At 38.5% G+C, this 27,979-nt stretch overlaps 1 protein-coding gene across 8 annotated transcripts in view; it reads left to right on the top strand.

The window, feature by feature from the left end:
* The window catches only part of LRP1B (LDL receptor related protein 1B), a 1,831,517-nt gene that overhangs the window by 544,174 nt on the left and 1,259,364 nt on the right, over window positions 1–27,979 (top strand). The window contains exon 1 of one of the 8 annotated variants that reach the window (XM_079925120.1): window positions 7,340–7,756. The exons of the other annotated variants lie outside the window; for them this stretch is intronic. The gene's annotated coding sequence lies outside the window, so the exon portion shown is untranslated. Of the gene's footprint in view, window positions 1–7,339; window positions 7,757–27,979 lie in introns of those variants that run through there. 8 annotated transcript variants of the gene reach the window in all.

Raw genomic sequence — 27,979 nt, 5'->3', positions numbered from 1 at the left:
TTTCTCAGTAGCAATTATCAATAAAATCATTACCTCTGAAGGATTATTTTAATTCAAGAACTAGATGTTTCTTCAAAATTCTTACCTCACTAAAAAAAAAAAAAATTCTTACCTCGCTAATTGATCTATAGTCCTATTAAATCCCGCGTATTTCTATATGGCACTAGTCTGCACAAAATTAGTAGAAAAGAGTCTAACAATTCATCTTCTCAGATGAAGAGGTCTCAAACATTACTGGGAATAAAGGCTGAACTAACCACAGCACATGATAATGTTACACGTTAGCTTTAGTCTAATTGTAATACCTTTTAAGAGTCCAATATGGAATACATTTGGACAGGGATAATGTTGAGAAATATGAGACTGTAGTGTTCTAGATAGTCCCAGTCATAGTTTAAAGCAGAGTCTGACATGTGAATCTATGACAGCAAGAGATGACCCACTGGGACACAGTTGAGAAACTTCACACCTAATTTCAGTTGAGAACTAAGTGCCAAAGATTCCAAGGCAAGAGATTCCTTTTTTCTTTCTTTCTTTCTTTTTTTTTTAAATTGGTGTATAGTTACGTTACAATGTAGTGTGTTTTCTGTTGTGCAACAAAGTGAATCAACTTTATGTATATATATATCCCCTCCCTTTGAACCTCCCTCCCAATGCCCCCCCATCCCACCCATCTAGGTCATTAGAGAGAACCGAGCTGAGCTCCCTGTGCTATACAGCAGGTTCCGTCTAGCTATCTATTTCACACATGATGGTGTATGTATGTCAGTCCTAATCTCCCAATTCATCCCACCCCCTTCCCCCCCACCCATGTCCACATGTCCGTTCTCTACATCTGCATCTCTGTTCCTGCCCTGCAAATAGGTTCATCTGTACCATTCCTCTAGATTGCACATGCATGTGTTAATATACGATATTTGTTTTTCTCTTTCTGACTTAATTCACTCTGTATGACAGACTCTAGGTCACTTTTTGTTTCAGTGCACGAACAAGCTGTACTTTTTTTAACATCTTTATTGGAGTGTAATTGCTTTACAATGGTGTGTTAGTTTCTGCTTTGTAACAAAGTGAATCAGCTATATATATACATATACATATGTCCACATATCTCTTCCCTCTTGGATCTCCCTCCCACCCTCCCTATACCATCCCTCTAGGGGGTCACAAAGCACCGAGCTGATCTCCCTGTGCTATGCTGCTGCTTCCCACTAGCTATCTATTTTAGGTATGGTAGTATATATAAATTCATGCCACTCTCTCACTTCGCCCCAGCTTACCCTTCCCCCTCCCCTTGTCCTCAAGTCCACTCTCTATGTCTGGATCTTTATTCCCATCCTGCCCCTAGGTTCTTCATAACTTTTTTTATTTTTAGATTCCAAATATATGTATTAGCGTACAGTATTTATTTTTCACTTTCTGACTTCACTCTGTTTGACAGACTCTAGGTCCATCCACCTCACTACAAATCACTCAATTTCGTTTCTTTTGGTGGCTGAGTAATATTCCATTTTGTACATGTGCCACATCTTCTTTATCCATTCATTTGTCGATGGGCACTTAGGTTGCTTCCATATCCTGGCTATTGTAAATAGTGCTGCACTGAACATTGTGGTATATGACTCTTTGAATTATGATTTCCTCAGGGTATATGACCTGAAGTGGGATTGCTGGGTCATAGGGTAGTTCTATTTTTAGTTTTTTAAGGAACCTCCATACTGTTCTCCATAGTGACTGTATCAATTAACATTCCCACCAAGAGTGCAAGAGGGTTACCTTTTCTCCACACCCTCTCCAGCACTTATTGTTTGTAGATTTTTTGATGATGGCCATTCTGACTGGTGTGAGTTTGATATCTCATTGTAATTTTGATTTGCATTTCTCTAATAACTAGTGATGTTGAGCATCTTTTTATGTATTTGTTGGCCATCTGTATATCTTCTTTGGAGAAATGTCTGTTTAGGTCTTTTGCCCATTTTTGGATTGGGTTGTTTGCTTTTTTGATACTGAGCTGCATGAGCTGCTTGTAAATTTTGGAGATTAATCCTTTGTCAGTTGCTTCATTTGCAAATATTTTGTCCCATTCTGAGTGTTGTCTTTTCGTCTTGTTTATGGTTTCCTTTGCTGTGCAAAAGCTTTGAAGTTTCATTAGGTTCCATTTGTTTTTATTTCCATTTCTCTAGGAGGTGGGTCAAAAAGGATCTTGCTGTGATTTATGTCAGAGTGTTCTGCCTATGTTTTCCTCTAAGAGTTTTATAGTGTCTGGCCTTACATTTAGGTCTTTAATCCATTTTGAGTTTATTTTTGTGTATGGTGTTAATTTCATTCTTTTACATGTAACTGTCCAGTTTTCCCAGCACCACTTATTGAAGAGGCTGTCTTTTCTCCACTGTATATTCTTGCCTCCTTTATCAAAAATAAGGTGACCATATGTGTGTGGGTTTAACTCTGGGCTTTCTATCCTGTTCCATAGATCTACATTTCTGTCTTTGTGATAGTACCACAGTGTCTTGATTACTGTAGCTTTGTAGTATAGTCAGAAGTCTGGGAGCCTGATTCCTCCAGCTCTGAATTTCTTTCTCAAGATTGCTTTGGCTGTTCAGGGTCTTTTGTGATTCCATACAAATTGTGAAATTTTTTGTTATAGTTCTGTGAAAAATGCCATTGGTAGTTTGATAGGGATTGCACTGAATCTGTAGATTGCTTTGGGTAGTATAGTCATTTTCACAGTGTTGATTCTTCCAATCCAAGAACATGGTATATCTCTCCATCTGTTTATATCATATTTAAATTCCTTCATCAGTGTCTTATAGCTTTCTGCATACAGGTCTTTTGTCTCCTTAGGTAGGTTTATTCCTAGGTATTTTATTCTATTTGTTACAGTGGTAAATGGGACTGTTTCCTTAATTTCTCTTTCAGATTTTTCATCATTAGTGTATAGGAATGCAAGAGATTTCTGTGCATTAATTTTATATCCTGCTACTTTACCAAATTCATTGATTAGCTCTAGTAGATTCCTGGTAGAGTCTTTAGGATTCTCTATGTACAGTATCATGTCGTCTGCAAACAGTGGCAGCTTTACTTCTTCTCTTCCAATTTGGATTCCTTTTATTTCTTTTTTGTCTGAATGCTGTGGCTAAAACTTCCTTAAACTACGTTGAATAATAGTGGTGAGAGTAGGCATCTTGTCTTGTTCCTGATCTTAGTGGAAATGGTTTCAGTTTTTCACCATTGAGAACGATGTTGGCTGTGTGGTTGTCATATATGGCCTTTATTATGTTGACATAAGTTCCCTCTATGCCTACTTTCTGGAGGGTTTTTATCATAAATGGGTGTTGAATTTTGTAAAAGCTTTTTCTGCATCTATTGAGATGATCATATGGTTTTTATCCATCAATATGTTAATATGGTTTATCACATTGATTTGCGTATATTGAAGAATCCTTGCATCCCTGGGATAAACCCCACTTGATCATGGTGTATGATCCTCTTAATGTGCTGTTGGATTCTGTTTGCTAGTATTTTGTTGAGGATTTTTGCATCTATGTTCATTAGTGATATTGGCCTGTAGTTTTCATTCTTTGTGACATATTTGTCTGGTTTTGATATCAGGGTGATGGTGGCCTTTTAGAATGAGTTTGGGAGTGTTCCTCCCTCTGCTATATTTTGGAAGAGTTTGAGAAGGATAGGTGTTAGCTCTCCTCTAAGTGTTTGATAGAATTCAGCTGTGAAGCCATCTGGTCCTGGGCTTTTTTTTGTTGGAAAATTTTAAATACAGTCTCAGTTTCAGTGCTTGTGATTGGTGTGTTTATATTTTCTATTTCTTTCTGGTTCAGTCTCAGAACGTTGTGCTTTTCTAAGAACTTGTCCATTTCTTCCAGGTTGTCCATTTTACTGGCATATAGTTGCTTGTAGTAATCTCTTATGATCCTTTGTATTTCTGCAGTGTCAGTTGTTACTTATCCTTTTTCATTTCTAATTCTGTTGACTTGAGTCTTCTCCCTTTTTTTCTTGATGAGTCTGGCTAATGGTTTATCAATTTTGTTTACCTTCTCAAAGAACCAGCTTTTAGTTTTATTGATCTTTGCTGTTGTTTCCTTCATTTCTTTTTCATTTATTTCTGATCTGATCTTTATGATTTCTTCTGCTAACTTTGGGCTATTTTTGTTCTTTCTGTAATTGCTTTAGGTTTAAGATTAGGTTGTTTGAGATGTTTCTTATTTTTTTAAATTAAATTTTATTTGTTTTACAGCAGTTTCATATTAATTATTATAAACAAGTTATTATCTTGCTTCTTGAGGTAGGATTGTATTGCTTTAAACACCCCTGTTAGAACTGCTTTTGCTGCATCCCCTAGGTTTTGGGTCTTTGTGTTTTCATTGTCATTTGTTCCTAGGTATTTTTTGATTTCCTCTTTGTTTTCTTCAGTGTTCTCTTGGTTAAGTAATGTTTTGTTTAGCCTCCATGTGTTTGTATTTTTTTAGATATTTTTTCCTGTAATTGATATCTAGTCTCATAGCATTGCGGTCGGAAAAGATACCTGATATGATTTCAGTTTTCTTAAATTTACCAAGGCTTGATTTGTGACCCAAGATATGATCTATCCTGGAGAATGTTCCATGAGCACTTGAGAAGAAAGTGTATTCTGTTGTTTTTGGATGGAATGTACTACAAATATCAATTAAGTCCATCTTGTTTAATGTATCATTTAAAGCTTGTGTTTTCTTATTTATTTTCATTTTGGATGATCTGTCAATTGGTGAGAGTGGGATGTTACAGCCCCTAAGGTTGTGTTATTGTCGATTTCCCCTTTTATGGCTGTTGGTTTTTGCCTTATGTGTTGAGGTGCCCCTATGTTGGGTGCACAAATATTTACAATAGTTACATCTTCTTCTTGGATTGATCCCTTTATCATTATGTAGTGTTCTTCTCTGTCTCTTGTAATAGTCTTTATTTTAAAGTCTATTTTGTCTGATATGAAAACTGCTACTCCAGCTTTCTTTTGATTTCCATTTCCATGGAATATTTTTTCCCATCCACTCACTTTCAGTCTGTATGTGTCTCTAGGTCTGAAGTGGGTGTCTTGTAGACAGCATATATAGGGGTCTTGTTTTTTGTATCCATTCAGCCAGTCTCTGTCTTGGTGGGAGCATTTAATCCATTTACATTTAAGGTAGTTATTGATATGTATGTTCCTACCACCATTTTCTTAATTGTTTTGGGTTTGTTATTGTAGGTCTTTTCCTTCTCTTGTGTTTCCTGCCTAGAGAAGTTCCTTTAGCATTTATTGTAAGGCTGGTTTGGTGGTGCTGAATTCTCTTAACTTTTGCTTGCCAAGGTTTTAATTTCTCTGTCGAATCTGAATGAGATCCTTGCTAGGTAGAGTAATCTTGGTTGTAGGTTTTTCCCTTTCATCACTTTAAATATGTCCTGCCACTCCCTTCTGGCTTTCAGAGTTTCTGCTGAAAGATCAGCTGTTAACCTTATGGGGATTCCCTTGTAGGTTGTTTGTTGCTTTCCCCTTGCTGCTTTTAATATTTTTTTCTTTGTATTCAGTTTTTGATAGTTTGATTAATATGTGGCTTGGCGTTTCTCCTTGGGTTTATCCTGTATGGGGCTCTCTGCACTTCCTAAACTTGATTAACTATTTCCTTTCCCACATTAAGGAAATTTTCAACTATAATCTCTTCAAATGTTTTCTCAAACCCTTGCTTTTTCTCTTGTTCTTCTGGGACCCCTATAATTCGAATGTTGGTGAGTTTACCGTTGTCCCAGAGGTCTCTGAGACTCTCCTCAATTCTTTTCATTCTTTTTCTTTATTCTGCTCTGCAGTAGTTATTTCCACTATTTTATCTTCCAGGTCACTTATCCGTTTTTCTGGTTCAGTTATTCTGCTATTGATTCCTTCTAGAGAATTTTTAATTTCATTTATTGTGCTGTTCATCGTTTGCTCTTTAGTTCTTCTAGGTCCTTGTTAAACCTATCTTGTATTTTCTCTATTTCCAAGATTTTGGATCATCTTTACTGTCATTATTCTGAATTCTTTTTCAGGTAGGCTGCCTATTTCCTCTTCACTTGTTAGGTCTGGTGGGTTTTTATCTTGCTCCTTCATCTGCTGTGTGTTTCTCTGTCTTCTCATTTTGCTTCACTTACTGTGTTTGGGGTCTCCTTTTTGCAGGTTTCAGGTTCATAGTTCCCATTGTTTTTGGTGTCTGCCCCCAGCGGCTAAGGTTGGCTCATGGGTTTTGTAGGCTTCCTGGTGGAGGGAACTAGTCTAGTGCCTGTGTTCTGGTGGATGAGGCTGGATCTTGTCTTTCTAGTGGGCAGGGCTGCATCCAGTGGTGTGTTTTGGGGTGTCTGTGAACTCAGTATGACTTTAGGCAGCCTGTCTGCTAATGGGTGGGGTTGTATTCTTGTCTTGCTAGTTGTTTGGCATGGGGTGTCCAGTGTTGTAACTTGCTGGTTGTTGAGTGGAGCTGGGCCTTAGCATTGAGATGCAGATCTCTGAGAGATCTTTCACTGTTTGATATTAACGTGGAGCCAGGAGGTCTCTGGTGGACCAATGTCCTGAACTCAGCTCTCCCACCTCAGAGGCACTGGCGTGGCACCCGGCTGGAGCACCAAGACCCTGTCAGCCACACAGCTCGGAAGCAAAGGCAGAAAAAAGAAAAGAAAGAAAAAATAAAGTTATTAAAATAAAAAATAAACAATAATTATTAAAAATATAAAAATTAAAAAGTAATTAAAAAAAAAAAAACAAGAGAGGAACCAAACCAAAGAACAAATCCACCAATAATAAGTGCTAAAAGCTATACTTCAAGAAAAAGAAAAATGGTCAGAACTGTAGGACAAATGGTAAAAGCAAAGCTATACAGACAAAATCACACACAAAAGCATACACATACACACTTGGTAGAAGAGAAAAAGAAAAAAATATATATATATCATTGCTCCCGAAGTCTGCCTCCTCAATTTGGGATGATTCGTTGTCTATTCAGGTATTCCACAGATGCAGGGTACATCAAGTTGATTGTGGAGATTAATCCGCTGCTCCTGAGGCTGCTGGGAGAGATTTCCCTTTCTCTTCTTTGTTCGCACAGCTCCCGGGGCTCAGCTTTGGATTTGGCCCCGCCTGTGCGTGTAGGTCGCTGGAGGGCGTCTGTTCTTCGCTCAGACAGGACGGGGTTAAAGGAGCCGCTGATTCAGGGGCTCTGGCTCACTCAGGCCGCTGGGAGGGAGGGGCAAGGAGTGCGGGGCGGGCCTGCGGCCGCAGAGGCCGGCGTGACGTTGCAGCAGCGTGAGACGTGCCGTGCGTTCTCCTGGGGAGGTTGTCCCTGGGTCACGAGACCTTGGCAGTGGTGGGCTGTACAGGCTCCCGGGAGGGAAGGCGTGGACGGTGACCTGTGCTCACACACAGGCTTCTTGGAGGTGGCAGCAGCAGCCTTAGCGTCTCATGCCCGTCTCTGGGGTCTGTGATTTTAGCGGTGGCTCGCGCCCGTGTCTGGAGCTCCTTTAAGCAGTGCTCTGAATCCCCTCTCCTCTGGCACCAGGAAACAAAGAGGGAAGAAAAAGTCTCTTGTCTCTTCGGCAGCGCCAGACTTTTCCCCGGACTCCCTACCGGCTAGCTGTGGCGCATTAATCCCTCAGGCTGTGTTCACGCCTCCAACCCCAGTCCTCTCCCTGGGATCCAACCGAAGCCCGAGCCTCAGCTCCCAGCCCCGCCCGCCCCGGCGGGTGAGCAGACAAGCCTCTCGAGCTGGTGAGTGCTGGTCGGCACCGGTCCTCTGTGCGGGAATCTCTCCGCTTTGCCCTCCGCACCCTTTTTGCTGCGCTCTTCTCCGCGGCTCCGAAGCTTCCCCCCCGCGCCACCCGCAGTCTCTGCCCGCGAAGGGGCTTCCTAGTGTGTGGAAACTTTTCCTCCTTCACAGCTCCCTCCCACTGGTGCAGGTCCCGTCCCTATTCTTTTGTTTCTGTTTTTTCTTTTGCCCTACCCAGGTATGTGGGGAGTTTCTTGCCTTTTGGGAGGTCTGAGGTCTACCGCCAGCCTTCAGTAGGTGTTCTGTAGGAGGTGTTCCACATGTAGATGTATTTCGGGTGTATCTGTGGGGAGTAAGGTGATCGCGTTCTACTCTTCTGCCATCTTTAATGTCTCCCACAAGCTGTACTTTTATTTAGAAGAAAATATTTATTGTTTCAATGGGTCTGCAAAAGGCTTTGCTTTTTACCAGAGGAGTCCTGCTCTTCATCCAAAATGTAAAAGGCATACTAGTTCATCACACTGTTAGAAGAGATGTGTAAATATTTAAAGGGCTACTTCTCATCCATCATCTCTGGCCCCTCCCCAACCACCGCACTCTTCCCCCCCCCCCCCGCCCCCAGCCTAGGTCAAGTGAAAATTATCTGAACCCTTTGGTGTAAAGTTTTAGAAAATTCTTCCTGTAATCCAGCTACCTAATTTTCTGCATTATAGAGAGTTTGCATACATTTAAAAAAAACTCCAGTGTTCTCTTTTCTCATATGTACAATAATTAATATGTGAAGTTCAAAAATCATTTGCTCATTTATTTATTGATTCAATAACAAATATCCTGTGAGCACCTACTAGGTTCCTTGGACTGTGCTAGGTGGTGGGCTAAAGTGATGAATTAGACACAATATCTGCTGTCAAGGAGCTCAAGTTTTAATGAAGAGGCTGACATTTCTAAAGGCAATACCAAGACTAAAGCAGGAAAAATAAAAATGCACGCAGACCAGATTTTTTAGTTTATCCATTGAAAGCAGATACACTGTGGGTCTTTTTTGTTGACTTTGCTTATTAATGTTACTTAACAAAAGAATCGCAATGAAAACGTTGCACTGTTTATAGCCCTGAATAAAAGTATCGGGAATATATTATGGAAGTAGCACTCTTAAAACAATTTCCCCTCTTTCATCTGGAAATTAGATCTCAGTTCTTAATGTGAAGTCTAGCCTGATTATCACTGTGGAAATGGGTGATTACAATAAAATGCAGTTGTTCCCACAGTGGTAGGAATAGAGTGATTTGAAGACCAAAAGATGGCAAAGCAATTTCTCTGCCTCGCGACTGGCTTCCCAGGGAAGGGGCTTGATCTGGGACTTGTGTTCAGGCCCTCTGCATCTGGGGACTTGATGCAGGATATGCATGTAAAATCGTCATAAGTTAGAAGATGGGGCAAGGATATTCCAACAGCAGTGGAGTGCACAAAGAGAAGGGGGAATGAAGGGTGTCTGTATTCAGCAATGGTGAAACGTGAAAGGCTGGTGGAGGTTAGGAATGTGACTAAGTGACCCATTCTGTAAGTGGCATGAACCTTTTAGTTTGATTTATTGGATATGGGTGCCATGCTTCAAAGTCATCATTTCAACCACATTCTATGCTAGGTGGTTAATATATATATTATATATATTATTAGATAAATATATATATGTATAATATATACATATTGTGTGTATATGTGTGTGTATATATATATATATATATATCATCTCTAATACCATAAACACTTCAAGGTATGTTTTATTTTCACCTTAATCTACATAAGGCAATGAAAGCTCAGAGAGGTTAGCTCTTTCATCCATCCATTCGTTCATTCAACAAATACTTGCTGTATGCCTCACGTGTGCAGGTACTACATGCTGGTGTGAAAAGACAAATATATTTCCTGTCCTCACAGAGCTTAGACTCTAGAGCAAAAAACTTGATATTAAATAATTCACTAAAATGTGAAGTGTGTAATGAAGAAGTAGAGATGCCTACAGGTAGAAAAAGGATCCAGAAGGAAGCAAAACTGAGATTGAACACGTGTTTATCAGGCCTAAAGCCTGCTCTTTTTGTAATTCTTTGGCACCTCAATTCCCACAAGTATGATTTTCCAAATGGGGAGGCCTCTCCTTTGGAGGCCCAGGAGCATCTTTAGCTGGTTCAGAAAAATGCATATTTTTCTAATAAGTATATATTCAGTTTACCTTTTATTTTTGTCAAGTGATATTGTTTACCATTTATGGAAATGATACAGTGTTTCTTTAAAGATACATATATTTAAGCAAACATAGTGATCTGATTTTTAAAAACATACCAAATAACAGTACAAGAATATGCATGGATATAACCAAAATCATAATTGAAATTAAAAAATTTTCCTAGTTGTGCCAGTTCTGCAGATGCTCTCATTTCTCATTCTGATTACTGCTTGTTTCTGATTGCTAAAATGGGTCCTCTAGTATTGACCCACTAAACATTTGGTAAGTACAGTATGGTAGTTCATTAAAATGTAAATTAGGTTAAGTGCTTCGGAAACATACAGGGGAATGTGTAAATAATGAAGAACAATGAGAAGCGGTTTCTTGCCCTCAGGAACTTTGCTTCTCTAATAGTTTGAACCTTATCCATAGTCATGAATCTAGCTAGGAAACAGTCTGAGTAAAAAATGTGGAAATAAAGCAAATGGGCTGAGGGCAGCAGTGTGAGACTTCAAATGACACCGACGGATAAGAAAGCCATCAGGGAATGCTGTTGTATTTAATGAAGGAACTGTACCAGGGTTAAATGATTTCAGTGTTTACCCCTAATTGGATCATGTGGCACATTAACGTGTTTCTCGTAGAGTTTGTCTTTCTGGAAATGTGTAAGTCAGGGCTAGATCTGTTCAAGAGATAGAAAACTGACTATTATAAGCAAAAGAGGCAATAGAGTTTTCCCCATTGGTTTCACACAAAAACATCTCTAGGAAGGATTCTTATTCGGTCACACACTCATATCCAGACTAAGGAGCTGTCCAAGGCTTCAGCCTGCTGCTACTGTCCACAGTAGTGGACGTCAACAAATGTCCCTTTTCTGAAATACACTTCTTTGAATCCAGGATACCATTCTCAATGGGGTTTTTCCTCTGATAACCCCTCTGGTCTCTTTTGATCCTTTCTCTTCCATCCCTCTGCCTCTTAAATAAAAATTTCCTCAAGGGCCCTGTTTTCGATCCCCACATTTTGTCACTCAGCTCTCTACTGATAATACAATTGTAATCAGAATCATGACTGACTTATGTCATCTTGTTATGGTTTATTATCGAGTACTTCCTACATGCCAACAGTGTAATAAGCATTAGAAGCTTAGAAAGGTGATTTGATCCTTTTACTCCTGGCTTCGAGTTCCACCTATAAGCAATTGACCCCCAAATGTATGCCTTCCCGATCCAGTCCTGAATACATGTATTTCCAAGGAAGTAGTACACTCTTCTCCTAAGTGGCCCACTTCAAACTCAAGGTGTCCCAAACCAGATTCACTCAAAACCTCCTTTGACCCTGTGTTGCCTATCTCAGTAACCACTAGTGTCATTTGCTTGGTCATCTAAACTGTTAGTCTTTTTTTTTTTTTTTGCGCGCGGTACGTGGGCCCTCTCACTGTTGTGGCCTCTCCCGTTGCGGAGCACAGGCTCTGGACGTGCAGGCTCAGCGGCCATGGTTCACGGGCCCAGCCGCTCCACGGCATGTGGGATCTTCCTGGACCGGGGCATGAATCCATGTCCCCTGCATCGGCAGGCAGACTCTCGGTCACTGCGCCACCAGGGAAGCCCCTGTGAGTCATTCTTGATCTTTCTTTCTCACTGGCCATAGTACATTGATTCTTACTACAAAATGTTATCTATCTTCTGTTTTTATTTCTTCTGCCTTTGCTTTAGTACAAATCCAATAAAATGGCTGTTTTTGTAAATAAAGTTTTATGAGAATACAGCCATACTTATTCATTTCCATATACTTTATGGCTACTTTCATGATAAAATGGTAGAATTGAGTAGTTGTAACAGAACTTTTGGCCAGAAAAGCCTAAAATATTTACTGTGTAGCCCTTAACAAGAAAAGTTTGTTAAATCCTTCTCTAGCATAAACACTCATTATCTCTTCTCTGGACCAGTGCAGTGTGCAGTGGTGGTCAACGTTGTCTTAGTGTTCACTCACCCAGGCCCCAGTCTGTCTTCAGTATCTACCACTATTTATATTTGCAAACTCAATCCTTGCCGTGTTACAGCCCCAGTTAAAGAACAGATAATGGCACAATTTTGACTGTTCATTGCCTAGATAAAATATTTTAACCCCGACATCAGTTATGTATTGCTGCATAACAGACTACTCTAAAACTTGGTGATTTTGTGAATTGACGGGGGCAGTTCCTGTGCTGTTCTCACGTGGTGGGACTTGTGTGGCTTCATTCAGCTGACAGGGAAGATAAGAACTAGGATGCTGGGATGACTGGGCTTTTCTTTCTGTGTACTTCTTACAAGTAGACCACCTGGGTTTCTCAGATCATGGCTGGATTCTAAGAGGCAAGCTCCAATGCACATTCATATATCAGTTTTTATGTCACATGTGCTGCTGGCCCAATGGCTAAAGCAAGCCGCATGCCAAGCTCAGAATCAGTATGGGAGGGGACTACCAAAGTGCCAGTCCCAAGGAGGCATGAGTCACTGGGAGCCAACCAGGGTCAGTCCGCTGTACCCCCTTAGCATACCTTCAAGGCTTTTTCTAATCTGGCCTCAGATTATAGTTTTCAATTTTATTTATGCTTCATCCCACCAAGCATACCTATCTAAGGGGCTGTGAGCTCTTATTTGAACAAAGTCCCTGAATATGTCATGCATTTTCTTACATTTACGCCTTTACTCATTCTTTCCTCTTTAAATTTCTTTCCCTCTCCTGCTTTGCTGCCACAAATCATGCCTGCCAATCGTAAGAATTCTTGAAGACGCACTTCAGATGTCCCCTCTTCTCTGAGGCCTTTTATGCTCTTCATGCAGACTTGATTCTGCCTCTCTCCCAGCATGTAACCACTCAAAGCTAGCAAGACAGTTATCACCGTATGACACCATTTTTTACACCTCGTAAGAAAAATTTGAAGACAGTAACTTTGTCTCAGTCAAAATTGTATATGTTCAAAAACTAAAATGGCATCATCTGTTTTAAGACACCTTGAACTCCATCAGTGACCAGAGCCAGGAAGTACAGTGGCAACCTGGCATTGTGAGTCTCTAAGCAATATAAGAAAAATTCCAGTTTCTCTTGCTGAGTAATTTCTAATTATGTGGATTTTTTTTTAAGAGTGTATAATGCGTGGTAGTGTCAGAGGGTAAAATTGTGAGCTTTATTTCGAATCACAGGAAACAGGAGGCCAAAGGCGTTTGCACATAAAATGGAATAGGATTATGAGCTTATTCAAACTGGGAAGAAGGTTTTATGTGATAATGCCTTAGTGCTGAGAAAAATAAAGGTGATTTCTTGCCAAGCAACATGGACATTGAGAAAACAATGGACACTTCACGTTTTTATAAGCCTGAAGTTGTTCTTTTTTATATTAAGTATAAGCAGATAGCTTCAACTTAGCAAGTATCATTAAGCACCTTCTGTTAGGTGTGTGGCAATGTGGCAGTACCTGGGAAAAAATAAAATGTACTTATATGCTCACACAGACATTCACAAATCTAAAGGTATCTCTGTATCCTTGAGAAGTAAAGTTTTTTAGAGAGGGAAATATTATAAACATATAGATATGACAGAAGACAAAGATGACCAATTCCTGCCCCAAGAGAGTAGGAAGTCCTGAGAACAAAAGGAAGAGAGAAATTCCAGACCAGAATTTGTTCTTGGCTATAATTCCAAACATCTTCCTTTAGGAGATGAAGCTTATTATAAAAATTACAGAAAGTACAAAATTTTGATTAAATACAACTTTATATCAGATATCTCACATGACCAGCCCTCACATAGAATATAGTCTAAAGACATATATGGCCTGGATAAAGTTTTTTATTGGAAAACTAGAATATTTCAAGAAAAAAAATTGCACTTCTGAGTTATTGTAAAGTATTGGAAATATGGCAACACGGGGTCTACATTCCCTTTTGCCGATGATTGGCTTGAGCTGGTTATTAGCTTCCTTTTAGGCAGGGCAGGCCCTTCCCAGCCCTCTTCTCCACCACATACTCTAGGACGTTACACCTGCCCCACTTTATGTGGTCTGGTTAGCTCTTGTAAGCATTGGAGTTAGAATGCCCTGAAATGCTTAAATTCTGTTTGGAAAACTAACTCAAGTGGAGATCTTGATAATGTCAATATCAAGATCTATACTACTGCAACATTCTCAAATGTAGTTCTTTTACCAGTTAACTGTTATTATCTCCCAGGTTGTGTGTCCAGGTTATCAGAACTTATAGCTGAGAAGCTATATGTTGATCGTTTTTTTTTTTTTTTTTTTTTGTGGTACGCGGGCCTCGCACCGCTGTGGCCTCTCCCGCTGCGGAGCACAGGCTCCGGACGCGCAGGCTCAGCGGCCATGGCTCATGGGCCCAGCCGCTCCGCGGCACACGAGATCCTCCCAGACCGGGGCACGAACCCGTGTTCCCTGCATCGGCAGGCGGACTCTCAACCACTGCGCCACCAGGGAAGCCCTGTTGATCTTGAGAATTTTTTTTCCCCATAAAATGAAAGAATTTCTTTGACCAGCTATCTTGGATCTGAATGTAAAATAAGAAATACACCAGAGGAAGTAAATTCGTGTTTTGGCAAGAATACATTTTTGTTTTGTGTACTGTATTTAAGGCAGTTGCTAGACCAATTTGTGGATGATGGAACATTCTAGAACATCACTTAAACTTTCTTCAGTTAACGGTGAGAGTTGGGGCAGAAGGTAATATCAAAAAAGGCAACATGTGAAATACTTATTTGAATAAAGGAGGATGTTTTGGTTAACAAGATTATTTCAGAAAGACAGTACATTGTTACATGGAAAGTTATAGTATTTTTAAAGATATGGATTGATCAGTTACCAACAATAACATAAACATTATGCACAGTTAATTCCTAAATTCACCAAAAATAGCACTACTTTTGTACAGCCTCCAGTGGTATCCAAGTTGGACTCATACGTCTTTAAAATGCAGCCCTTGTTTCAGCTCAGATTAGTTATAAATTACTGAAAAGAGAGATGTGTAATTGAAGCAACAATGACAGGCTTTTACTAACAATAGTGTGAATAACTTAACAGAGGCCCTTGAAATTTGGTTAATTTGAATTCTAATGGATCATCATACCTATAGAATATAATTCATTTGATGGCAATTGCTATGCGTAACAGGAACTCGTTATGAAACTTGGATGTTTGAGTTAAACTACATTCATAGCCAAGAATGACATTTTATTTGATCCATAAGACAGACTTCGTCAAGAATTAAATGTTCAGTCTTAAGCAATCTACATTAGAAAATGGATTATGAATAATCTTTCAAGATTGAATTTATTATACATAACTTTACATTTCTTTTGGTCATTTACTACACTCTGTAATTTCTAGAATCTTGGATACAAACTGTATTGGTAATTAGATACAATGTAGGCTTCCTTTTGGTTAAGTAGATATATCCTATTTATTTGGGGCCTCAAAGAACTTCCTTCTAAAATCAGAACGAGAAGAATTTTGCTTTATAGAATCTCTTTAAAACAGAAGTTTTATATAAAGGATACGAGGCTTTAATTTACTATCCCAAATGGCGTAGAAATCCTGATTTGGCATTACAATTTATAATTATATAAATAGATTTTCTCTTATATTGCAGCATAAAGATGAAGTGCTGAATTATATATGCTTCTGAGTCCCCCTTTCTATTACCACACCCCCATATGCATTTAAATTATGTATCTAATATGGGTCTATACTAGTATGGAGCATAGAGCTAGACACATGGTAGATATTCAAAAGGGGATTGTCAAAATAAATGGCTATGTAATACTTACTTTATATATATACATACGGATTTTGTAAAGTTCTCAGCTCATATAAACTTTAATCACTTAGATTGTCAATACAATATGAACAATTTTGAAATGCCATTTAAAAGCAAACATTTAAACCTGGGACATTAAACAATTGCACTGCTTTGTACACTATGCAATTTGGTAATTACTGAGGACAAAACTAACCTTTAATTAGCAACATTTAACTCAATAATAGATGTAGAAAATGCTCTTCACTTTAAAATGCATTATTTCCAGTATCATAATAACCTGATGTTCAGGTTTCAGTATTGAGATACACGTTTAAACACTGCCCAAGAATAATTTCAGTGAGATTGCAATACTTGTAGACAGTGGATTAGAGATAGAAGAAACATTTATCTCTAATGTCCTATGAAGGATCCCTTCATATGACAGGAAATTAAGTGATACTGCAGTGTTCTAGAAGAACCTATAATAGGAAGGATGGTTGTATCCGATTGGCATTATTTGTCCAACATCCACATATTATAGGTAAAAACTCTTGTTTAATTTTAAGGAACGCAACATCATGCTGTGTTGAAGAGTATGACTTCTGAAGCTGGAGGGCCTGACTTCAGCTATCGGCTCAGCTTTGTACTAGCTGTGCAAGTTTAACAAGGCACATAAACCCTCTGCGCCTCAGTTTCTACATTTACAAAATAGATATACAAATTGTACCTAATTCATACATTTTCCATAATAATAAAATGACTCAGTATATGAAAAATGCTTACAACAGCACCTGGTCCTTAGAAAGTCCCATGTGTTTCATCAAAAAATAAGTCTTTTTTGGGCTTCCCTGGTGGCGCAGCCGTTGAGAGTCCGCCTGCCGATGCAGGGGACACGGGTTCGTGCCCCGGTCCGCAGAGCGGCTGGGCCCGTGAGCCATGGCCGCTGAGCCTGCGCGTCCAGAGCCTGTGCTCCGCAATGGGAGAGGCCCCAACAGTGAGAGGCCCGCTACCGCAAAAAAAAAAAAGTCTTTTTTGTAGGTCTATATTCGTTTTAAAAGGACCCATTTTCATCCTCAGAACTGTACATTTGTGCACACAGTAACTTAGAAATATATTTCCTACTAGGCAAAGTAATAACTGAATCCTAAGAACAAATGACTGTGTGACCTTGGATAAATCATTTAACAGTTCTAAGCTGCACTTTCTCCAGCAATAAATTGACAAAGTTGGTCTACATGATTTCTAAAGAACCTTCCATCTTCAAAAAAAATCTGATTCTATGTGTTCATTCTGCTACATTTAAGCAGAATATTCTGTATTAACAGTAGACCAATAACAATTAAGTGATTCATTATGTTTATTGATAAATAACAGATTGACCCAAACTAGGATAGAATTGCATGCTCACATCTATCTTTATCTTCTTAAATTGCAATTTGAATGGACAGAGACACAATATCAACTGGAATAATTAGGTATAAAACTGGGCCCAACCATGTGTTGATTTGAATAGTCATTGCAGTTTTATGCAAATTGGAAGCTTTCAGCTTAGTCTGATAGCATCAGGAAGGGCTCTATAAAACTCAAATATACATTTGTCTTAGCTATAAATGTGACTCTCCTTCCTTATTATTCCACCAACACGTATACTTAATGAGAGTAAAAAAGACATTTAGATCTTGTGAAAATCTGGTTTTATTTTATCTTATTTTATTTGGTACGAAAAGCCTGAATGTAAAATTATCTTTAAAAATGGTGACCAAACAGACCAAATTTAGGTGACATGTTAAAGGTTGTAAGTAAGTCAATTTTACTCTGTATACTATAAATCAAACCCCTTTCCCTCTTCAATTTATTGATGCACAGGGTTTGGAGTTTGGGTTATTACTGTTAGTGATTATTAAAGTAGGTGTAGAGCATTTCCTATATATATTTCTGTAAAACCATTCTAGGTTATCTGCAATCTAGCCTCTGCACTGATAAATTACAAAAACTACAAAACAGTAACATCAGATTGACCACATTCCTAACATATAACCATCTTACTTTTGTCCTTATTACTGTAACACCAAGATAATATATCATTAATATAACTTGAAGATTGAAGGAGAAGCTTGATTAAAGTCTTTCTAAGATACACATTTTTCATTTCTATGCAAGTCTCTTTTAAGGATAGGTGGACAGAATTAAGGCAGTACTTCTATTTTTAAAAGAATTATAAAGAAAAGATAAAGATGTATCTTTTTTTTTTTTTTTTTTTTTTGCCGTACGCGGGCCTCTCACTGTTGTGGCCTCTCCTGTTGCGGAGCACAGGCTCCGGACGTGCGATCGTCCCGGACCGGGACACGAAGCCGTGTCCCCTGTATTGGCAGGCGGACTGTCAACCACTGCGCCACCAGAGAAGCCCGTATCTTAAGTATTGTGACACAAACTTTCAACTTGGGATACACTTCCGTCCAGAGCTGGACTAACAAGACCTTTCCCAGACCTACTGAACTGAGAGAGAGCTAGATGCAAATTGAGGTTAGGCTCTAAGATAGGCCTGGGGAGAAATGCAAGTGAGCTGGAAGAGCAAGCAGATGGGCTGGGGGAGTACATGTGACAGATGCAGGAGAGCTTCTCAGGATCACCAGACGCCTCCAGCCCCTGAATCTGTTCCACAGGCCCAGGAGCACACCTGTTCCCTGTCTCTTTCCAATAAATTTCCCCTTTAGCTTAAGGCAGCACAAATAAGGTTTCAGTTGCCTTTCAACCAAAGGAGCCCTAACTTAGGTCACGTTTGTCAAGACACTACTCCTTTGATATCATAGTGACTATGTAGCCCCCTCAAATTTTCAGCTGCTTGTAAAACTATTTACAGAGGGTCTGATTTATATATTCTATCCTAAATAGATAACCAGTTTGAAAAAACTTCATGTAATAAAATAGGCTTATCTACCTTTTCCTCTTTGCAGTTTAGGGTCTATTTGCAACTTACTGGATTCTCCCTGTCCTGCCTAAAGTAATCACAGGATTTTGCATGTAAATTTCTCTAGTTGACTCTTGTAATTCTCAGCAGTATTTCAGTTCCCTCCCAAGAGAATTTTGATGTACTTCCTTTCCATCGTGCTTAGAGTATGTCTGTGATGGAGTCGCAAGGAACATTCAGCATTCAAAAACACCTCTGATTGTTATAATTTAAAGAATACATGATGCCTTAACTGTAGCAAAGATTCTTGTGGAAAAGTTTTGTGGAAAGTAACTTTACAAAGCATTATAAACCACAAGTCCTGTAAATTTAGAATTGGTCCTTTACTGGATTCTCAGCCTTTTTATTGATGGTTTACCTAAGTCTCTATCAGATGCATTCGTATCTTAAGGTAATTTAACCTCAACCGTCTGAGTCTGATTCACTGCCACAGAATTAAGGTCACCTAATGCCATGAAAACTGCCTGGCATATCTTAAACTTCATTCAGATTCAGTGTAGCCTCAGTGGTCCATTCCTTTGCAAAGCCTGTTTACTAGAATACGTAAGTGGAGCTTCCAGAGTTTTAACCGAGAATTGATATGTCTGACTGGATCTGTAGATATTTCAGGACGTGCATTTACAGTGTTCTACTGATGCCAAGAGCACTCTGCCTGCTTTATGAGCAGAATTCATATTAGAAGTTGCTGCTTTCATTTCTAGGACACGTACTGATGCAATCTCCCTGGTCTGGGCTTTTTTTTGGGCCATTATAAATTGTCAATTTGGTTCAGTCTCTAGTTCTTATTGGAGGGCTTCATCATGACTCTACACATGATGATCTTGCAACATACTTACTAATAAATCCTCTAAATTACAGCATTCAGAAAAATGGCACAGATCTGAAATAACAGCAGCAAAGTCCTCACCAAGCTGTGGATTCAATTGGTGAAATTTAAGTCTCAGAACAATAACTAATAGTACTGCTTTGATGTGAACTTCCAGTAACCTTACAGATTTATCAAATGCCTTATCTTTACCTAAGGCAAGGATATCGAGGGATCATGTAATAACATTGTACAATTCTGATTAAAGCCATCTAAGTTTCTATTCTATAAATATTATATTATTGAAAATTAGAGAAGTAACAGCAGTCCTCACAACTCTAATAATTATTCTGCCCCACAGACACCTCTGGCATTTTGTGTACAACGTCCCTTAGAGTATGAAGGAACTCTATGAAGCCAACTGTAAAGGAACCCTTACATATGGCAAAAGACAGCCATTCTTTTCTTGATATATATTTGATTACAGAGTAGGTGGATGCTCTGAGGTGTTAGGGAATAGTGGCAAAGTGGTGGATTGGGGGGTTGGAAGGTTGGATTCTATCTGACTGTTATATGATCTAAACTTTTTTTTCTCTGAATGTAAACGAGCTATTTAAATTTAAAAGAAAGGAATTGGACTTGATGGTTTTTTTTTCTAAGTTCCTTTTTTAAAAGTTTTTATTGGAGTATAGTTGCTTTACAATGCTGTGTTAGTTTCTACTGTACATCAAAGTAAATCAGCTATACGTATACATATATCCCCTCTTTTTTGGATTTCCTTCCCATTTAGGTCACCACAGAGCGTTGAGTAGAGTTCCCTGTGCTATACAGTAGGTTCTCATTAGTTATCTATTTTATGCATAGTATTAATAGTGTATATATGTCAATCCCACTCTCCCAATTCATCCGTCCCTCCCTTCCCCCTTGGTATCCATACATTTGTTCTCTACATCGGTGTCTCTATTTCTGTTTTGTAAATAAGATCGTCCATGCCATTTTTTTTTCAGATTCCACATACATGCGTTATTCTACAATATTTGTTTTTCTCTTTCTGACTGACTTCACTCTGTATGACAGTCTTTAGGTCCATCCATATCTCTACAAATGAACCAAAGTAGCCTAAGTCCAATTACTCAGCCATAAAAAGGAACAGAATTGTTCCTTTTTTTTTTTTTTTATAACTACCGTTATAAAATTTTATAACGGTAGTGCTTTTATAACTACCGTTGTCCTCCCAACACTCTGCATGTCTTGTCTTAGTCTGGCGCCTACTCATCAGTATGACTGAGCCTCACTAGTGCTTGTCTGTCAGTGCCACTAATAAGACACTAAGGAACCATTGTGTCACTGTGTTTATCCATATCTTGTCTTGAAATCCATTTATCCAGTTACAACACTATTCTAATAAATCATATTATCAAAACAAAGCCTAGGGTAAGTAACTACTTTCCCTGTTTGCACCTCCTTCAATTATTGGGCTGTATTTATGCATATATTTCTCAAATCACTTCCAAATTGAGTGTTTCTTTCCTGGAACCAAATTCCTCTTTTAATATTTCTCTTAAGAAATGGAATACAGTGTCTCAATGGAAAAGCATAAAATTCCACAAGGAGACGGTAGTGAAGAGCTTTATAATGTCGCTATCATGCTAAATAGGGCTTAAACTTTGCCCTCCACCTGAATAGGTGCAGAGATGTCTCCTTGGGACTCACATGTGGTAAAATTGAGGGAAGTTGGGTGTTATGACCTGATATACATATATTTAGTATATAATGGAAAGAAAACCTGGCCTAAAATATAAATGGGAGCAAAAACCATTTTAATTCTGTTACTTTAAACTAGTGCATAAATATTACATATTTTAAAAAAGGATCACCAATGGGCTTGATTATAAAAATGTAAAATTTTTTTCAACGGAGGTATACATTTTAATTGCTCTAAAATATTTAAAATGTAATTTGGTTAAAAATAGTATTATGTCACTTTTCAGTGGAATATCGTGAAAAATTATATAGAACTATAATATAAGGTAATCCTCAGTTAAATACTTCAGTTATATTAAGGTTATAATGTTTAGCAAATAAAAATTTAAAACCAGTTAAATTTGAATTGCAGATACATAATTTTAGTGTAAGTATCTCTTATGCAATATTTTTTGATATTGTACTAAAAATTTGTTCATTGTTTATATGGGATTCAGATTTTACTAGGTGTTCTGTATTCTATCTGGAAACTCTTGTTACGTGTTGAGATATTTTTTTCATTTTTACCTTTATATATGTGTGTATACAATTCTGGGAACTTACGCATTAGCTTTGACACTGTAATTACAATAAACATACTATTGAATACTTTGAGATTTCAAAAAAAATTTTATCTTATTTATTTATTTTTGGCTGCGTTGGGTCTTTGTTGCTGTGCACGGGCTTTCTCTAGTTGCGGCCGGGGGGGCTACTCTTTGTTGTGGTGCACAGGCTTCTCATTGTGGTGGCTTCTCTTGTTGTGGAGCACGGGCTCTAGGCGTGTGGGCTTCAGTAGTTGTGGTATGTGGGCTCAGTAGTTGTGGTGCACAGGCTTAGTTGCTCTGTGCCATGTGGGATCTTCCTGGACCAGGGCTTGAACCCGTGTCTCCTGCATTGGCAGGCAGATTCTTAACCACTGAGCCACCAGGAAAGTCCCAACTATTGAATACTTTGAAATGTAAGTAATTAAAAGAACAAAGATACTTTGGTTTTGAGAAAGGATCTTGTTGAAAATAATGTTTTGTAAAGCTGGGCAATTTCAATTTAGCTTCTCTTCTCCGTAGTAAAGTCTAGCATGGATAATATTTGAACAATTAATATTATTTAAAAGTATGTTCAATGGCTGTTGAAAGTGCCTGCTCTTAAAAAATCTTGAGACTAATGATGGCAGGGCTAGGCATCTGCATAACTAGAATTTGGATGGACAACATTCATATCAAGAAACCTTCTCTTATAATAAAAATAGAATAAAATGAAAGGTATTCAGAGAAATTAGAGATTAGTGGGAAATAGAACAATCTAAAAGACATTGAGGGTTGTGTCTTAAGAATGTGGTTTTGGAATGCGTTCTTCTGCAAACCAACTCACTAGATGCTTTTCTTCATCTCAAAGTGCTTCCTGTAATTTTATTAGATTTTTTGAATATGCTCTACCATCAAATGTTCTTTGAGCATTACATTATTAATTTCTAAGTCAGATAAATTGAGAAGACTAATGCAGTAAAAATCTGTTTTCCTTGTTTTCAGCCTTGCCGCTTTTCCCCACCCCAATCCTTTTTATGCACGGCAACCATAGTAGTGTTTGAAATACCCAAATATCATGTCAATACGTTACTTAAAAGCCCCTCAAAGCTTTCTCTTGTTCTTAGGATAAAATTCAAAGGTTTAACCTGGCTTGAATCAACTGGCTCTACCTGTCTCTCTAGACTCACTGCCTGCATGTCTCCCATTCCTCACTATGTTTCACTCCTACTGGACAACTCTGAAAATGCCAAGCTCAGCAGGAAGCAGAATAAATTGTATCAATCTCCCCTCGACATTTTAGGTTGATTCTAAAACCTCAGCTTGGAGTGATTTCAGCAATCAGAATTATGGCCACAGGTAATGGAACAGGGATCTAGCTAAGAATATACACCAAAATGCATCTTACACTGTCGGGGTGAAAGCTAGAGTATCTTGTACATTGATCTTTATCCTTGAATGCATTTACTGCAACCCTCAATTCCAAATATTTTAACGTTAAATTCGTTCCCTAATTATTTACTGCTTATTTTGGTATTCTTGATCTTAGATTGTTGTCTAACTCAAATTGGTCAACTGTTTGCCAAATGCTATATGAAGCAACCTGGAGTCTTCCTCATGGTTTGAGACCAGGCTCAAACCAACTTTGAGCCTGGTCTAGGCAAGTGGTTCTCAAATAAATGCATGCATCAGAAATCAATGAATGGCATATTAAAACACAGATTTCCTGGCCCCCTTCCCAGAGTTTCTAATTTCATAGGTCTGGATCAGAGCCTAAGGATTTGTATTTCTCACAAATTCCCAGGTGATGCTAATGCTGCTGGTAGGGGATCAGACTTTGGGAACCTCATTGCTCTAAGCAAATTCAACACCAAGAAGTAAAGTGTGAAATGGCAACTTATCTCCTTACCATAAAACTAACTCATTCACCAAGCTGTTTTCCTTCCTTAGATACGTAAACTCCATTCAGGGAAATACTTAAGTAGTATTAATGCCCCTCTTTACCTGAAATGGTATCTGTAAGGTCATTTCTCCTTTCTACTTTCACAGCCTGCTCCTTGGGACAGATGTGAATATGTCTATATATGTTTTCAGCATTCTACCTTTCAGTGTGTTTTTAAACCTAACTGATATCCTTGTGCAGGGCAAAGAAAGCAAAATGATTTCTGCTGCTGCTGCATCCAGCAGCCCCCCTCAGATTACTCTCAGCCTCCCTCACAGTCTGCCCTTCTGCCCCCAGGCTCCCACTTGTCCTCAGGATAACTGCAAATGCAGTTCTAAATTCATTTTGGAAGACTGTAAGTGACCTGACATTTTTGTCATAAATTGACCTAGGGAGGTGTCCCAGTTGAATACAATCCCTTCTGGAGGAATGAATTAGAATTTTAGTCTGTCTGGGCTTCTCTATCAATTAATCACATCTGGAGCCTTCATCTGCCTGCAACTAAGTTCCTTTCTTGTTCCTAATTCTCAGGTGGTTTGATTTTCTTTGTCAAGGACTCAAAAAAAAAAAAAAATTGTGGAAAGAATGATTAAATGCTGCTAGCAGAATTGGGTAGAGCAGGAAACAGCTACAGGACTCAGTTCAGGCGTGACCAGAATAGATCCGAAGAGACAGAACATATCCAGGGAGAGAGTACCTGAAGGCTTTGGCAATGTTAGCTCTTTCTAAAGGTTTCTTCCCCATTCAGCTCCCACTTCCAAATTAATCTCTGTCTATCAAAACTACCTGCTCACCCCTAATGCCAGGCTGAGCACATGCATTCATTCTTTCTTTCACCTGAAAAAATTTATTGAACACACTCTATGTGCTACAGACCATACTCAGGACTTGTAATACAACAGCAGCTAGGTATGAGCTCTGACCTCAAGAAATTCCCAGAATGGAATGGGAAACAAATATATAAGAAAATAAGATGCCAAATGTCAATGCTATGATAGACCTCTGAACAAGTTAGTTGAGGAATACAAAGAGAATAATTCAGTTTTCCTGGAGAGAGGAGGGGAGTCAGGAAAGGATTGATGAAGAGTTGATACTTGTACTGTACCTTGACAGATAGTCTGCTTCTGGTAGAGGGATGGGAAGAAGGGGATACTATAAACAACACTAAAAAGTAAGCAAGGTAAGAATTTTATATTCCTTTTCTTTTATAACTGGGAAATACTTTTGTTGAGTGCAATAATCTCGTAATATTTCAAGGTCACAAACTTAATTAGTGGTAGAGTTGAGTCAAGAATTCAAGCATTCTCATGGCAGGTCCAGTCTCGTTACACCATCCCAAGTTGGATGTTTCCTCTCAGCACAAAACTCAAGATAATCTTGTTTAATTTAGAACTTGCTGGCTGCACAGTTTTTGCCTGAATTGCATGATTAGTCTCACTATAAAATCTTCAAAGTGAAAGATTAGATAAGAGGTCTCTAAGGATAGCCTGCCAGAATTTCACACATCTTTGTGTTTAGGCGTTTATTATTTATTTTATTTATTTAAAATTTGTTTTATGTAGAGGGAAAATAATATTTTTCATATTTTTGTTGCTTGAACCTGCCTGTACTTATTTCCTGAGCTCTTATTTGCATACTTCAAATAATAACCTGATATTCTTTTAGTATTTAATTAAAGTTTTGATCACTTCATTGGAAATATTCAAACTTTTTCCCTGGGCAAAAATTTTAACTTATATAAACCAATAATCATTAAAGATTACCACTAAGGAACTTATCCTTGCTGTTTAAAAAAAAAATAGTAGAGGGTTATTTTCTGTTCTCAAACTCTCTGAACTTTTCAGACAAATGTAGTTACCATGAATTTATGAATTTATTTACAAGTGTACAGAATAATAAGAATAATGTAAAGTAAGAGCTTAGAAGATAGAAGTTGAGGGTCATAGTGTTTATGCTGTATTAGTATAAATGACCAAACATGACTATTCTCGACCATAATAATCAAGCTTTGTAAAAACCATCTAAAGTTTATAAACAAGTTTACTAGGGAAGCACTGCTTGCTCTTAGAGACTGTGGAAACAAATTAACTTCCCAAAGTTCAGTGACTTTAAAAGCATTCTTATGGTGTGACATGCTTCCTATCTATCTCATAGCTATATCATTAGGAACACTTGGCTTCCAAGGTAGCTTAGGGGCAGAGAAGAGAGAACTGGAAGTTTCCTTGGACACTTTTTAAAACTAGGCACCACTGCTGCCCACTAGATTGACTAGAATGCAATGTTATGAATCCAACCTAGCTTCAAAGAAATGGGGAAGGAGAAAATGGTGAACCACTCGCATTCCCCCAGCTAAAGGCTGATTTGATGGTGACACAAAATCAATACTCTTCTCGTGTTCACTCCTCCTTCTACCTGGGCCCTTCTTGCCCCAACCATAGCTTGTCTGCATTATTACCTGAATGCCTTAACCTCTTTGAAGATGTATCAGCAATGCGGAAGAGAAGAAATAGGGAGAGGGAAGGTGACATGATGGGGAAAAAGGGAAGGAGGAGGAAAACAGGAGGAGAAACAGCTGTATTAAAATCAGAATCTTCCTTGACTTTTCTCTTGCCACAGATTGCTACTAGCCTGACGGAAGTGGCGCTTTGTCACCTCCCTGGCCTGACTCGAGTCTTGCTGCCTGATGGTTCACTAACTAGTACCGAATGGGTTTTAATCTTCTTATGGGGGTAGTTCTTTTTACCTCATGGGTTGAACAAATCAGCTCATCCTTAAAGACTTGTTCATATTTCCCTGACTGTGAAGTCTCCCTTGAATTTTAGAGCTACCTGGGAACTACATTTCTACCCTCTTGATTATGTGAATTTGTTTACTACTTAATTACTGTTTAGATTGTTCCGCACGTTTCCATGAGTTCTCTTCATAACTGAATTATAAACCTCTTGGTGAGTTGTAACTTGTTCTTCTTACTGCTGTATTCCCAATGTACTTGGCATATAGAAGATGCTCACTAAGGATTAAGCAAATGAATTAATTCACTGCCTTATACATCATTATCTTCATATCACTTAGGACAACATTGTGTGTAGAATAGACCCTCAATGAGCATTTATAGATTGACTGGTTCTCCTTTTATTTATTTATTTTTAAAGTCCCATTTTTCTTTTTTCTATTTACTTATTTATTTACTTCTGGCTGCGTTTGGTCTTCGTTGCTGTGCACTGGCTTTTTCTCCAGTTGTGGCAAGCAGGGACTACTCTCTGTTGTGGTGCGTGGGCTTCTCATTGTGGTGGCTTCTCTTGTTGTTGAGCACGGGCTGTAAGCGTGTGGGCTTCAGTAGTTGCAGCATGCAGGTTCAGTAGTTCTGGCTCGCGGGCCTAGTTGCTCTGTGGCGTGTGAGATCTTCCCGGGGCAGGGATCGAACCCGTGTCCCCTGCACTGGCAGGCGGATTCTTAACCACTGCGCCACCAGGGAGGTCCCGGTTCCCCTTTTAAATGCTTCAAAATGAAAGAGTGCCGATGGAAGGGGATGTATAAGTCAGCTCTTAGACACATTTTATAGTAGCAATTTTTAAAAATAAATTACATCCATTGTACATGCTTGGTTTTCAAATACATACACTCAGATTTTCAATGCAAACATGAAATTTTCTTCTAAAGTTTGGCAAAATGAATATAAAAGCTAAGATGCAACTCCTTGGAAAGTTTACCCTCATTTCCCATTATAATTATGTGCAAACAGGAATTATAATTATATGCAAATAGGAATTAGAAGAAGAAATTTAGGGAATTTGACAGTGTTGATGTTTAGAGAATTATACAAGATATCAGCACAAACAAAACCTAAATCAGAGTGTATTCCATGAAGTGTGTAAGATGCTGGCAGAAAGTTTTCGTGCTTAAATCCTAAGGAGTTTACATCTCTTATAAAAAATGCATAAGAATAATTCCAGGGAATTTTCTTGGCATGAAATTTCTGAAAATTTTTTCTTACCAAAATGTGCTAAATTTTATCAAATACACATACCACACAGTAATATATTAAAATGCTGAATGTAACATTTTCCCCAACAATTTTAACTAGTTATTGCAGAAAAAAAATAATTGCTGATAGAGGAAAATGATGATTATGTGGGAGAAGGAAGAATGATTTTAGAGTTGATAGATCTAGATTATGGATCTGGATATAGATATATATATATATCTCGCTCCTAAACCAACATTATTGAGGCC

Source organism: Stenella coeruleoalba, assembly GCF_951394435.1.
Source record: "Stenella coeruleoalba genome assembly, chromosome: 6".
Classification (NCBI taxonomy): domain Eukaryota; kingdom Metazoa; phylum Chordata; class Mammalia; order Artiodactyla; family Delphinidae; genus Stenella; species Stenella coeruleoalba.
The sequence above is the reverse complement of the archived record's forward strand: the minus strand, read 5'-3'. Positions and strand labels throughout refer to the sequence as shown.